General features: G+C 59.7%; 1 protein-coding gene across 1 annotated transcript in view; it reads right to left on the bottom strand.

Moving 5' to 3' along the window:
* The window catches only part of L226DRAFT_510120 (uncharacterized protein), a gene marked incomplete at its 3' end in the record, with an annotated part of 37388 nt that overhangs the window by 7658 nt on the left and 14037 nt on the right, over positions 1 to 15693 (bottom strand). The gene's annotated exons all lie outside the window — the stretch shown is intronic.

Here is a 15693-nt window from a genome sequence, read left to right as displayed (position 1 = left end):
GCCAAACTGCCGCGCTCGAAGCGTGGGTCGGGGTCTTGAACACGAAGAAACGCATGGCGGGCAGCTCCGCGTCGATACGACGACGCAAAACTGCCGCGCTCGAAGCGTGGGTCGGGGTCTTGAACACGAAGAACCGCACGGCGGGCAGCTCCGCGTCGATACGACGACGCAAAACCGCCGTGGGCCGAGGTCTTGCAAAACTGCGGCGCCAGAGAGCATGATGTCGTTCCGCGGTTCCTCCATCTGAGAGACGGTCAGCCCAACGTTCAGCGCGGGAGACCACGTACCGTCGCCTGACCGAGCACGGTCACCCCACCTTCCGAACATGTGAGGCAGTCTTTCCCTGACCTTCTAGGACGCTCGTTGCCCATTGTTGTTGTGTGAGTGCTCGTTGCCCATTGTTGTTGTGTGAGTGGCCGCCAGAATCGACAGCCGGAGGCGCGGGGAGGTGTGTAGACCAGAGATGGTCGAACACAGGTCCTGGGGCCCCGTTCGGCCGCGGTGTGTGCCACAATATCAACAGAGCCAAATATCACGCGTTCCGGCCCGAGCCCGCCGACGGCGCGCCACAGTGTCAACACGACCACACACAGCCCGTGAATTCGTCCAAGACACCGGCGGCGCCATGTCCTTCGTCGTCTGTGTCGGCTTAGGGCATCCTCGATTCACCGTGCAACCTGGCGACAGCATCTCAGTCAGGCCTACCTCAGCCTCTTCGACCCGTCTTCTCCACTTCCTCCCCCACACGTCCGGAGTACGCCTCAGTGTAGGTTCAGTCCGTCGTCAAATCAACGTGCAGGTAACTTCAAGCTTAGTACGTCGTCGCATTGACGTGCAGGCTGTCACCCCACCTGTGATCAGCCAGCTTAGTACGTCGTCGCATCGACGTGCAGGCCGTGCTTCCCACCTACCACTCAAGGACGCCGAACCCCATTGGCCATTCCCAAGCCCCACGCTGCCGACCTCCCGCCCACTCGCCACACTGTGGTAATTGTAGGATAGGCTCCGATCGTCCACCGGCCCTACGGACTGCGCCCGACTCCAGGTGCGTACGTACCACTCAAGGACATTGGTGATCCCCAGGGCTAACGAAGTTTTTCTAGCAACCCATGCCACCCGCCATGAAGTGGTTCCAGGTGGACGGTCAGGAGTACACTATCGTCCATCCAGGTCCCACGGAATTTCTTCCGCCCATACCGAACGTCGAACCCGAAAAGAGTCTTCAAGGGCGCGACTTGCGCCAGGCGGTCTGGTTGGTGAGCCGTTGCCCCGAGCTCGCGTACATGCTCAAACGTTTCCACTCCGAGAGCGCGTACCTGGCCAGTATGCAGGTCAACGCAAAGGACATCAGCATTATCAAGGGCGAGAAGGGCTGGGTGTTGGAACCAAGTATTGTGGCCGCGTGGAGGAATCTCGAGGATACCTTGCTTCATGTCACCCACGTTCTCCTGCAATCCGTTATGTACCCCCGTGAATACTGCTTTCCTTTTGATCCTTTCTGGCCCAACCCCAGCGAATGTGGGTACAGGAGGGCTTGGACGATCCCCCAAGATGCCCGACGCGCCGCTTTCCGATCCCTAGATGCCTGTCATGTCCTTCTCGCGCGTTGCACGATGGCCATAGCTCTAGTCACGCCTGAGGCAGACACCAACCCGCCAAGGTGGGTGAGCATTTTGTTCAGCGCGAATGTCAACCCGATCTGGGTGGAGAAGTTCCAGTCGTCTCTCATCCCGGATCTATCCCCGGGCCTGCGGGTGGGTGCGTATGTCTCGCCATCTCTCGAAGCCGCTGGGACCCGATGGGTGGAGCACATCCCTTGCATGATTCGTGCGAACGTGCCGGTGTATATCCACTGGCCCCAGACCGGTCGTGATGCCGTTATCCGAAAGTGGCCCTTCCTGCTACAATATCTACCTTCGCCAGGGTGGATCGTCAACGTCGTCGCTTTGGACCGGGAACTATGCTTCCGGTGGGAGCCTCCGCCCACCCTCCCCGCCGCTGTTGCAACCGTCGCACCCATCACTGGCGCCACCAGTCGCAATGGCCCCGTCTCCACTATTCCACTCGTGCCACCAGTCTCTGTGGGCACCATTCCCCACGGCCTGGGACAGCTTCCGGGTGAGTCCGCACAAGATTTCTTCAAACGCCGAGAGGCGGACTCCGCCCGGCGCACCGCCAAAGAGACTCCAGCGCAGAGGCAAGCTCGACTAGCCCGTGAGCAGGTCGCGGAGAAGTTCGAACGGCCTACCGGTAAAGGTCGCGCTACGGTGTATCTCTGGACCACGGTTGGCGAGAAGGACGCCACTGTACCCGCGGAATGGCTGGACAAGGACTATCGCGAGCTTCTTGGCCATGCGCGTGTCGGTGAGACTTGGGGTTTGTATCCCAAGGAACACAAACGCTACGATGGCTTTCGCAATGAATGGGATATATGTACAGCCCTCGCCCCCAAGATCCATCCCATCGACCCCCAACAAGACGACGACGACGACGACTTCTTCGATCATGAGATGGACGAATACCTGGCCCCCACGGCGCATGCCGCAGTCGTCGTCCCTGACGTGGATCCTGTCAACGATGACCACCATGACCACCATGACCACAACGACCACGACGACCACGACGACCACGATGACCACGATGACCACAACGACCACAACGACCACAACGACGCCGCCCCCACTCACCATCTCGCCGGAGATGCCTCCTCCCCTCAGAACATGGACTTCTTCCTGGAGGACATCCAAGTCTTGTACGAATCCGAGAATGTGGAGTTCATCCCATTCACGGAATCTCTGCAACTCGTCACCCGTAATCGGTTTGGCCTGACACCCCTGTCTGATGATGCATCCGTTCCTTACGGCGACGTCCACGATCATGAAGCTGTCGCCAAATTCATAGGGTACTACCAGTCGCACGTGGAGTCTGTCGTCGGACTCAAGGAGGCGTTGTCCTCTCTCATCGAGGCCTTCGAGTGCAACACCGCTAACCCTCAAGCTTCGGGAGTCATCTGGGACCTCGATTCCAGCAGTGCGGAGTACCTGCTGAATCGCCCACACCCCGCAATGCGTATCGATCAGGTCACTCTCAACAGCCAGTCGTGGTACCGGATCCGATACGACGGGCCAGAGGTGCGCCAGCAACGATGGGACATCATCGTCAACAACGCCACAACTGCCCTCGAATTATACCGACGCAGCGACATCCAGACCCAGGTACAGGCGGTCGACTACATGGCCACTCGTGGGCATTCGTTTCACACCATCTTCCTGCCGGATCCTCGCGAACGGTTGGAGTACCATCTTCCTTTGTCATACCCCATCGGCGTCCGGCCACACTCCTACGTCTTCACATACGACGACTATCGTGCGTATGAGTATCGTCTCAAATGCCTCCTTGATCAGCGCAAAGCTCGCGCGGCGATTAAGCACGGCGGCATTGTTTGGCGCCTGGCGTTAGAGGTGCTCGGCTGGGAAGGCATTGCGTCTGTGTGCAATGGCCCTTCCCTGGACGTTATCCATTACTCCCAGCCCTTCCGCCCCCCGCACGGCGATGACTGGTATGATGACGTCTTGTCCCCCGAGGAACTGGATGTGATTTGCGGCCTTTACAAGGTATACGATGGTGAGCTTCCTTCCCGATGAACGGTCACATAACCCTCGCTGATTTCTTTCACACACAGCCAAGTTCACGGTGGCCTCCGAGGTCTCTTGGTGGCCAAGGGCGCACATATGGCGAGGCTCACCTGCCGACTTCGGTAGGTGGTCGCCCGACAATGAGATGTGGTTTGTCCTACGCTTGTCCCATATTCGCGCGCACGAGATCAAGTTGCACTCGACCCGACGCTGGAAGTCGGCCCTCCGGCGGACGCCTAATCCTTCGCAATTCAGAACCGCCCTCGAGACAGGTGCGACCACGTTCTTGACGGACCGCCTGCGCATTATGAACAAGGACATCACCGAATGAGTCGAACTCCGCATGTCATTCCTACGTTGACGGGTAGCTTCACGGCACAGTTACATCAGGTAGGACGCATTTCCGATAAGGGTACGTTTACGGTATCTTTGGCTACAGCGAGAACAGGAAGGTTACCATCTCCGCAAGACATGAGCGTGTAACACGGTAAGAATATATGTCTCTCGGGCGTACACGCGCATACCAGCACCGATACGGACCTCACCCGCAAGTCGGCCCTGCGCACCACCCAGGTAAGCTTTTCGTCTCACCGGGCTGGCACAGGGTGGTGCCACGGGCAGCCACACATGGCCCCGCGGCGTGGGCGGTCCACTCCCCTTACGGGTGGGTCGCCGGGTACCACACCCCCACTGACCCGATCCCGCACTCGCTCGCCCTCTGAGGGTCCCCCGGAACCCGGGGCGACGAGGGCTCCTTACACCGCATCGCGACTCACTTCCCGGAGGGGCCCTCCTGCGAGACCGGAGCGTGACGGTTCCCATCTTACAGAATAGCGAACCACATCAGACGGCAGGATAGACCACGCACCCTGAAAACCAGCTCCGTTCGAACACTACCCTTCGGGGCCCCAGCATCCTAGCGATGTCGTCCGCCGTCCACTGTGAAGGCAACGCCATAGCGGGAACCGATGTGAGCCGGGAAGATGGAGCGACAACGGTCGCTTGCCCACGAAGTGGGATAGATAGGAAGAACGCTCGGTGAGGAGGCCCGGCGGATCGCGTGAGGGGCATGCCCGGAGACACTGGATCAGGTCTCACACTAGGGGATAGAGTCGAGATAGGAGCGTGCGGGGAGGGTCTTCCTTCTGTCCCCTTATAAGTCCGCACGCGCGTCTGTCCCCCGCCGATAGTCTTTCCCGAAGAGGCGGTCCCGGGCAGCCGTTCTTCGGGAAAGACTATTGCCCTCCTTCTGGTCCTCCTTCTCCACCCCGACCTCGAACACCATGGTGAGCTCGTGGCACCTACACCGTTCGTGAACTGACGTTATTTCAGCCTAAGGATACACTGCCCCCGAGGCCCAATGATATCACAACCATCGCGGCGAATGAGGCGCGCAATATGCGGCTGGAGAGGAGGCGCTCCTCCCGTGGCTTCCTCTCCCCCGTCGCTCAAACCAGTGCCGGCTCACCTCGCGGTCAGGAAGGTAAGTGCACGAGTCTTCCTGTAGTCCCCAAAGTGAACTCCACGATGCAGCGCCGGCGCCCATGCTGGGGGCGCAGCGTGGACTTCTGCACATTTCACGTTCTTTAGGGCACCCGGCCGCCCCATCCGGCTCACGTTCCACGGGGGGCGTCCCCTTAATGTCTTTCGGTGCTCGAGTTCTGGTCCCATCCTCCGGCTACGTACGTCGCCATCCCCCATCGAACACATTGCGCGATACAATCAAACAGGCGGAACTAGACGCCATACGCCAGGCCGACCGTGGCCTTGCCACCTCGCCGCATCACACCCCTCTCGACGCTACCCCAAGACGAACTCGTTCTGGAGATCCTCCCGAGGTGACCGTCGCTCACGATACCCAAGCCAGGTACGTCAAGCCGGGCCGTCCTACCCCCAGTCGGCAGACGTATTCATTACCACCACAGTCGCTGGAGCGTTCTCTCCCGCGAAGAGCAGATCATCGAGCTGACCGCAGCCACCACGCGTCAGGCATGGAAGAACGTTCAAACCGCCAAGCAATCGCGCAATACCAGTGAGCCTCTTGCTATGACCACCGTGTGCTGGACTCATCCATTCCTAGTCAGCCTGCGCAAGTTCAGTCTTCAGGAAGCGGTCGAACGGAACTACCACAACGGCAAAAAGGTCATTGACAACATCCCCGTGGTTGAGGACCGCCCTACCGTTTTGCGGGGCTCGAGCCCCGCGATGATATGGAGCGCGGACGAATTTCCTATCGTAGTTCACCTTCCCGGTGCTATACGCGGGCAGACCTTGGTAAGAAGTGAGGGGCTGCGGTCAGCGATACTAACTGACATTCTGCTCAGCATGATGCCACTGAGGCTATAGTGGAGTGGGGACACACAGCCAAACCCAGTGCCAAGGGCTCGAACGACTTCAACAACTGCTACAAGACTGGACACGAATTGGTCGGACGCACCCGATTGGCTACGTTGTGGCATCCTATTGGGCACAAGGTGCGTATTAGATCCACGTCGCCTCCTGTCATGTTCCACGACGCTCACCACAGCACACCACCCCGCTAGCACGATCCTCCGGTCGTCTGCGCCGACATCCGCAAGACCGGTCAGAGTTACGAAGGCGCGTTCAAGCTGTTCTCCGAGCTCGACCTCGTGAACTCTTACTGCACGACGGCCCTCCTCGCCATCGATCCACTGCAATACGGGCTACTGCGCCAAGTGTATACCTGGCGCCTCGCGGAGTGCAAATCTCAGGTCGCCATAGCCGCATTGGACAAATATAACTTATGGGAAGGCCGTGAGATCATGTTCAACCGCTGGTCGGATGCTCACTTCGATCAGCACGACGCGCACTACTCCTGGGCGTGCCTCGTCTACTTCGGGGATTTCAAGCAGGCCACCATGAAGTTCCGCCAGCTGAACGTGGAGGTCCGCTTGCGACCCGGCGATGTGTTGTTTATGCGCGGCCGGGATTTGCTACACGAGGTCCCGGACTGGGGTGATGGAGAGCGTCACTTCATGGTCTACTTCACGCACGAGTCGTTGTGGGACGCTGCCGGGGTGCAGCCAATGGGTAGAACGCCTGTGTAACCCGGTCACTTGTTAATTCAATGCACCTGAATCATTCATGGGGTTCCTTCCTCGTTGCAACGCGGGCGTGTGGTAGTTCGCAATCATCATAGCGGGCTACACGACCACTCATACAGCAACGTCTACATACTTTCTATTCACCCCCAAACGTCCCACGTTCGGATCCTCCTCAACGCCTCGACAACCCGGCGCACACCGTCAGAATGCGAGTCGCCACAACACCGCCGTCTCCAACGGCTCGCACCCCAGGGGAAGCATTCGACATCGCATGGATGTCGCGTCCACAAAACTTCGCACCTGGCAGCTGCAAAGACCCACGGACGAGGCGCACTGCAACCGCCGGTATTCCTCCCAGTGTCCAGCTGTAGTGCGCACATCGACGCCCCATTCGGCCCATTTTTCCCATATCTCCTCCAACACAACTCCGGTCCTGAGGTCGGCAACCAGTGCGCGACGGGACAAGGTCAAACGGGGGTAACCGGCGCCGAAGTAGAACGGGCTGATGTAGGCGATATGAGGGGTGGAAGGGCGGCATGCGATGGGCGCGAGGGGATCCGAGGTCGCGGACTCATACAGCCAAATCTGACAACCGGTGGGAGAGAAGAAGGGAACGAGGGACTCGATGGCGGACGACGCCATCCACCGGCCGTGGGGGTGATCTTCCGCCTGTAAGATCGGCCCTTGGGTACACCCTTGAGCGGTCGAGAGCTTGTCAACCATGGCGGCCCAGCCTTCGGGGGAGACGTAGATCTCTAGCTGCGCTGAGGGAGGGGGAAGCTGGCGCATGATGAAAGCCGCAGCGACATCGCCCCCGATGAAGCCGTGAACGCCAGTGAGGGCCAGGAGAAAGCTTGGTGGAGCGCGGAGGTACCACCCGCATAAACGCTCGAGCAGCAGCCGTTGCATGGCGGCGATGGCGTACATGGTGCGACGGGACGCACAGCGCAGGTTGAGCAGGGTGGCAATGTCCATTTGGGAGCAGATGATGATATGCTCCGGAGGCGTAAACTGATGGAAGTGGCGGGGAATGACTGAAGGCATAGTGGACGGTGAACGGCACAGAAGCAGGCAGCGGGTAGAATCTGTTGCAAGCAATCGGTAGCTGTGGGCAGGCGTAGGAGGAGACCCCCCCACACCCTGCCCGGCTAGGGACTTATGGGTGCGGGCCCCAGAGGATGGCTAACGGTCACCCAGTGCTCCAGGGAGCCAGACCCGGCCCGAAGGAGCGGGCGGCTTCCAGGCGGATCACTCCGGCTGACATCTACGCTCCGCCGCCAGTGTCTATGGACCTGTTTACTCATGGGGTCGCGAGGAGGATTATGACGGTCCAGAGCTCAGGAACGCGCTGAGGCGTTACGGCAGGGAAGGCCCAACTTCCCAGGTGCAATGGATCTGCAAACCGGCCCAACAGCGGCTGAAAGGAACCCGCCCGGCACTGCGGGTAGGGCGCAAGAGTAGCAACGTCAGTTGGAATCCACGCGCCGTGGCCACCCCTCCAGGCGACTTGACTCGAGCTCGCGGGCGCGATCACAACGAACCCCAGCGCGTGTGGTGGCGACCTCCATAATAAGCGGGGGAAGCCGGCGACCCGGGTGTTGGAGCGCTCTCGCTAACGAGTGTCACACGCCGGCGGTGGCGGGGAGTATAGCACCATCGTGAGCGGCGCGCGTTCTTTGACCTTCGTTCCTCACAATGCCCGCCAGCCAGCCTAGTACTGCTGCGTTTGCTGAACATGTCCTACCGGCCGTTCCATGGATACCGCCTGGCATGGTGCGATTCTCGGTCCCTGAAACGCCGGATGAAATAGTGGCTGCTGGCAATACCGGTCCCCCAACGCTACAGACTGTGCCCGCATCCGGTCTACCTCCACGCCCCAGGAAGAGGAGAAGAGTGGAGGTTTCGAAGCAATGCTGTGTCCAGTGCGCTCATGCGGGCAAAGGCGACGAGTGCACACAGAACCGACGCACCATAGGCTGTCGCCGGTGCAACGAGCAACGACTAGGATGCTCTTTCCGAGGAGGTGAGTCAGTCAGCACTTGTGACAGCAAGTAGCCAATATCTTCGCGCAGGAGTCGTCGCCCAACCTGAGGACCTGGAGGTCCCTACCCTATTTCGCAACCTGGACTCATCGGTCCAAGCCATCCTCACACACTCGCTCACGCTCAGTCACACCATCGCACACGTTGAGCGCAGGGTCGTCGATTTGCAGTGCGAAATAGCTGCGTTGCAAAGGGGACAGCTGGAGTTACTGAACCTGATCGGATCCCCGAGGGCGGGTGTACGACAGGCACCGGCATTCGAGTGCAGCCACCGTCAGGAAGCATCCGTGTCGCAAGGTGGCATGCGGGACCAACCAGCTGCCGGATATTTTGCCCGCCGGCTGGGCGGCGAAGCGGAGGACCGGGAGGGCGTCAGCTACGCTCGGCCGCCGAGCCCGACTGAGTCAGTCCGATCGGTGTCGCCACCGGGGGGGTGTGCCCGCACACGCAGAGCTTTTACGCTGGCCCCAGCGACTACCTGGAGCGACACTTTGGGGAGCATTTGACCCACGCCGCGCACGGCTAGAAGGTCGGGAGTTCTCGAATACGTGGGCTTCACGGCTGATGCGGTCGACCACAGGGGGTGTAGGCGTCGGACGCGTTGGCACGCCGCGAGCGGCGTGCGCTAACCGTGGTTGTGATAAGGCTAGTCGGATGTACACCAAATCTGTTGATGAGATCCCGATAATGCGCATGAGATTTACGCACCATCTAGAACGGCTGGATGCTTCTCGGGCCCATCTACGCTATCCGGCGCAATCACAGGGGGACACCGTACCCCGATGTTCGCCCGGGGCATGGGAACCACAAGGCATCCATCTCACGGTCTCGTAACCTCACGCGCCAGAGCGTTAGCCATAGGTAACGGCAGTTCCGGCCGAGCTGGGGATGAATAGCAGACAGCATCTTGTACTGTTGAAAAGTGTCAAGTATGCCAGATGATATATGCGAACCAGGGTAGGGGTCCCACGCTTCCGGAGAAACAGACGCACATTCCGAAATGGGAGTAGTCATCGCTGTTGGGCCATGGATATGATCGAGGGTTCAAAGAAAGGGCCGAATGATGCGGCAAGTAGGGCACAGGGTCACAAGGCTGCGACGGCGCGTCCAACCGTCGCCGTGCAGAACTCTCGTCCGATACCACCTTTCCTGGGGAGCCGGGGTTTAGAATCACTCGTCCTTCCCTCACGATGACCACCTCACACCCCTTCGCATGGCTTCCCCCGTACGCCCCCCCCACCAACAGCAATGGAGAACAACAGTCCACGTCGCAAGTGTGGATAGCATGGGGCAAATACGACTGGGAACCATCGCCAGTGCTTGAAGTGCGATTGTTCGGCGTAGGAGGAGATGGGGAATCAGTCATCCTGATGACGGTAAGCCCAGTACGATTCAGTCAACAATGACGACTCACTTTTAATACTGTGGCAGTTGACCCTGCCCACCGAGCTCAACCAGGTGCTGGGTTTCAGCGCGCGTTTTGAGGGTTGGACGGACGGGCTCAACGGCGGGGATCCGACTTATCCCATGCTGTCTGCCAAGCAATGCGAACCTTTGCTCGACGTCGCTCTGTTCTATCGGCAAATGGCCACGCGCGGTGGAGGCGCAGTGCAAGATCGGGCGTGGGGAGCGTTCGTCGGCACTCTAACCAATGGTCTGCAATGCGGTCGAGTGCAGAGGGGAGAAGCCCACTTGGAGCTAGTCTCACAAAGGTTGCGCGAGAGTTTCCCGGTACGTTCGTCAGGTTACTTGTGAGCTCATCGTGTTCATCGCGCGCCGGCGCAGTATGTGTTCTGTTGATACCCCGGATGGCACGTGATGGAGCCGGAACGGTGTGGCATTATGCAGCATGACGCAACCGGAGGGGCGCACACAGGTGTATGGTGGCACAATGGGCGTAGCTACTCACGATGTAAATGCAACCGAGCATGTTCGGCGGGTGATGCAACTATATTGTAGACATCGCGGGCAGAAGTGTACATGCAGTCGTGCAAATGTGTTCCAATATTCACGCATTTGCAAAGCGTAGTTCTCCTACGGCGAGCACGGATGAGCACGGATGAGCACTGGAACGGTCGTCGAGGAGCGTCCGATGAAGCAAGGCATGCCTTGCCGTCGTAATGGCCGGAGCGAACCCGAGCGGGGTAACCGGGCCTATCGCCAGGACACAAGGTGAGGTGCCGGCAGGGTCCACCGCCCACCCAGACTCGCGTGCTCCTTGGCCACCCGCAACTATTGCCAGCACAAACTCCACCAGCATACTTCGTTCCTTACGCCTTGTTGGGGTCGATGAGAGGTGGTGCGGGTGCCTCACGCAGAGCTGCTGCGTCCGACAGGAATGGTCCTCTCGACGGCGACGCCCGTGGTGGTACCCGGGGCCGTGGACGTGGGCGTGGACGTGGACGTGGACGTGGACGTGGGCGTGGGCATGGGCGTGTGCCCCGTGGGGATGAAGGGGCCTTCGTTCAAGAGCCGACCCCGCCTGCTCTGCCTGGGACGTCAACGGACACCCCCGAGGACACCGCTCCGGTCGAAAGCGAGCGAGATCGGCGGGCGCGTCTGCGCGCGGAAAGAATGCAAGAACCTCCCCCTCCAAGACGTGTGGCACGTTCACGTACAACTCAGGTCCCTGCGCTGGTCATGGAGGTTCAAGCAGAGGAAACTCGGACGTACGGTGAGGTCCAGCATGAAGAACGCGCGAACGGTGAGTACTCCGGAATTCTATGCTCGGACCCAGGTCATTGACAGAAAGCCAACCAGTTGTAGACACCGTCTATAGGGTGGCAGACCACTGGACCCTGGTGGAGGCTGATATAGAAATGACTGTTGAAGGCGATACCGCGCAAAACGCCGTGCCCACGGGTGCGTTCACGTGGCGTGCCAGCCCCCAGCGCGTTGACGGAGTGGTGTTCACTCTGCCACCACTAGGTTCCCCCACTGCTGGAGAACATGGCGACGTGTTGGAGGAGCAAGATACCCCAGATGTGGCCATGAGCGACCTGTCCAGTATTGACGATATCGTCCCATCGCGTGAGTTCGTTGACCATATGGTGACCAGGGTGCCAACTCACCGTAATCATTGCGCCTAGCACCTACACTTCATTCGCTGCAATCACCCGGGGTTCGCTCACTGTCCATCCAACGGGGCGCACCGGTGCCGGAACCGCTGTCTGCGAGAGGAGATCAGGTCAGAGATGTTCCATTGAGTTACAACATATTACTTGAACGAGTGCACTTCAGGTCGGCCAGCACGTTCCCGATGCTAGTTCCCTGGCGGTGGCGGTGACCCACCAGCCCGCGGGTACCACGACGGGCGGGGCCGGAGATCTTCTGCGGCACGTACATGCCTCCTTGCCAGAGATGAGCACAAGCGCCCTGTGGAGAGGGGCGGCGTTGCCGTGGAGGTCTGGCATGCATGGCTGGGGGCAAACAGAGTTGAGCGGTCCAGTCGACCCATACGCGGTGCAAACTCAAGGCGGATTGTCGTCTATCAAAGCCCACGGGGATTGGCTGCAGCCGACGGCCGGGACTAACGCTCTGTGGTACTCGGGATCTCCCCAATGGAGTGCGGCGGGGGTAGCTGCCTCAGGGATGGTGCTGGCACCTCCAGCTCTGATGTTAACCAGCTCCTCGTCCCTCGCAAATGCGCTAAATCCCTTCCCGGTTGACGCCCGGTCCTCGCCGACGAACTCCTCGCCACTAGAGCGCACGTGCAACATGAGCACTAGCGACACTGGTCGGTCATCGCCCAAGCTGTGGTCGCCACCGCTGAACATCACGCCTCCCGCTGTCGTGACCTCGCCGAGCGTATCGTCCCTGGCGCACGCGCTGACCCCGCTGCCGGAGTTGGCGTATGATGGTTCGGCTGGTATGCGAACACCCGCACTTATCCAGCATGAACGGGACACGTCAAGCCACGGCCTTTTTGCAGAGGGCAGATACGACGATGTTGCGGTGATACCGCCCCCCGGTGACCTCGAACGCGAAATGGGAAGTACTAATGCTCGCTCGCCGGCCGCCCACGACGGACATCCGTCCCACGCGTCAGGCCCGCAGCTGCCTATGCACATGAATGAGCTTCATTCCACGGTGGTAGATGCGACAGCACTGCGTACGCGTGAGTTTTCATGATGCTGACGTCTGCGCAGATGTGAACTTATTGTCATATACCTGTAGGTGACCTCGATGGGGTCCCACGGCCGAGGCCAAATGTTCGACCGACTCCGCAGGTGTTTGGAACGTATAGGCCCGTAGCAGGCAGGCTCGCCACGAGCCACAATCGTGCGGTTTCTGAGAACGTGAGTGCGCTCGGATGTTTTGTTCCGCCAAGTACTCACTCAGATGAGGTGATATTGTGTTAGGCGAGGAATGTCCAGCGGCGCGCACAGTCACATGATGAAAATGCGGCAGCTAGAGCATGTTCTGTGGAATGGGGCAATGCGCTTGGCGTTGCACAGCCTCCGATCGTAGCGCAGCGTCGGTCTCCTCTGGTGCACCATGTCCAGCGCGCTGTGCCACACAGAGGACCAGTGCTAGTCCAGCCATACACGCGTACTACAACACATGCAGGCCAGAGCGCGGAGATGACCTGGGCGGGGGTCCCCCACTGTACCTACTTGGCGCCCGCCAGCCTGCACGCCATGGACCAGCCATCCGAGGATTACGGTGAGTGCTTCGCTCGTAAGAACGAAACACGCCTAAATGACTACATGACGTAGCCGGCCTGGAGGTAGAGATCAGGAGCTCGCGGGGGACAACTCACATGGGGCGTCACAGGGAGGACGAGACGAGCCGGCGTGGGCGAGGAGGAGGGCGTCGCGTCACCGCCGTGACCACGAATAACATCGCCCAGACGCCCAGGGTGGCGACCAACCCGAACGACACGGGTTTGGGCGCCCATCTTGGAACCCAGCATAGCCCGCAAGTGGTCCTTGAACCCGTTCAGGCAATCGAACTCGACACCCGTGTTGAGGACTACCTGAAGGCAAGATTTCCTACGCGCTTCGAGAACCTGCAGGCTGTGGCCGGAAACACACGCACCCAATATGGAACCGCATATGCATCGCTGCTCCACTTCAAACTTATACACGGAGCTCTGCGAGACCTAGGCTTGGGGACCAAACTGAACGAGTGCAAACAGATCACCGTCAGTTTCGAAGGGGCGCCACTAACATTTGGCACGCCGGAAGTCGTCCGAGCGTTCCGGTGTTCGGAGAGCAACTTCCCCCGATGGCGAGCGAATCACAAGGTCACGAATCGGCTCTATCTGTGGATGGGCAGCCACAGAGACGCATGGGACGACAATGACGAAGAGACCGAAGACCGCGTAGAGTTCTTTGACGCGCTGGGGTGGTTCTTCAGTGATGAGCCGCTGCCGCCGTTGAACGACGGACACGCCAGCGCCTATGAGGGTAGATCTTCGAACGACAGCCTGGCTCCGGGGGTCGCGCAGCGTCGGCAGGTAGCCTTGCAGCGAGCGCGGGGCTGGGCGGCCAAGACGTTGCGCACCGAGGTGGATGACCTCATCAAAAAGCTGGGGCTGAAGGACGTGCCGGGACAGCCATCCCGGATGCCACCCGCATGGCCGTTGGTGGACCGGGCGTGAGGCGGACTGCGTGTGGAAGGAAACGTTAGACTAAGTACACTGATTGCCAACAATGCTGGCTACGCTATATAGATACCTATCATTCTAATTGCCCACACACCCAGCGTTCGCCGGCTGGTATGTCAACATCAGATAGGCGTTCAACCAGTGGTCCTGTTATGTTTGCAACGTTGTTCTTTGGCGCCGGGCCTGCACGTCGATTTCACGACGTACTAAGCGCATGCAGACATTGACAGGTGGTGGGTCGTAGTAGGTTGCCTACGTCGCTCCTTGGCCAGACTGAGATGCAGTCGCGCGGCCTGCACGTCGATTCGACGACGTACTAAGCGCGTGCAGACATGGACAGGGTGGTGGGTCGTACTAAGTTGTCTACGGCGCTCGTTGACCAGACTGAGATGCAGTCGCGCGGCCTGCACGTCGATTCGACGACGTACTAAGCCGACACAGACAACGAAGGACGGTTAGAACCCCGGGGCGGCGGTGGCGGCCGTGTCTTAGACCAATTCACGACTGTGTGTGGTCGTGTTGACGCTGTGGCGGGCTGTCGGCGGGGTCGGGCCGGATCTCGTGATATTTGGCTCTGTTGATATTGTGGCACACCACCCACGCGGCGTCGAGGTCTCCCGTGGCCCCATCCACCCACCCTTACCAACACCCATGCACTCCGCCACTGCCAGTTCACATCATATGGAAAGATGCTCCGACAGGATCACACGTCTGTGGTTGAATGAGGTACGTATCGCGACATCTGGTGGTATTGTCGTCTCGCTGAGCGGCGACGATTTGGACATTGCCCCCTGATCGTGACAGTCTCTCAAGCAAGCAGTCGCACTCGGTCGAATCGTGGTCAAACTGGCCCGATGAAAGATCGGTGGTCGGCATCCCCAAGTCGGGTATGTACCATGTGGTATACCAGACTGACGTGCGTTGACCTTTTGGCCAGTGATTTTCCCCGTCGTGCCGGTGTGGAAGTTCAACTAGATCAATCATCCTCCACGGCTCCACGTCGATCCGACGACGCAGGACCGTGGACTACGAACCTGCCTCGGGTCTTGCAGTGGTACGCGACTTCCTTGGGTGAACGTAGAGGGATCGCAGCTGATCCTATTTCAGACGGCGATTTCCTACGAGCGTGGCGGTTTTGCGTCGTCGTATCGACGCGGAGCTGCCCGCCGTGCTGTTCTTCGTGCTCAACACCTCGACCTACTCTTTGAGCGTGGCAGTTTTGCGTCGTCGTATCGACGCGGAGCTGCCCGCCATGCGGTTCTTCGTGTTCAAGACCTCGGCCCACGCTTCGAGCGCGGCGGTTTTGCGTCGTCGTATCGACGCGGAGCTGCCCGCCGTGC

The sequence above is a fragment of the Lentinus tigrinus genome (genome assembly GCF_003813185.1).
Source record: "Lentinus tigrinus ALCF2SS1-7 unplaced genomic scaffold L226scaffold_16, whole genome shotgun sequence".
Lineage (NCBI taxonomy): Eukaryota > Fungi > Basidiomycota > Agaricomycetes > Polyporales > Polyporaceae > Lentinus > Lentinus tigrinus.
The sequence above is the reverse complement of the archived record's forward strand: the minus strand, read 5'-3'. Positions and strand labels throughout refer to the sequence as shown.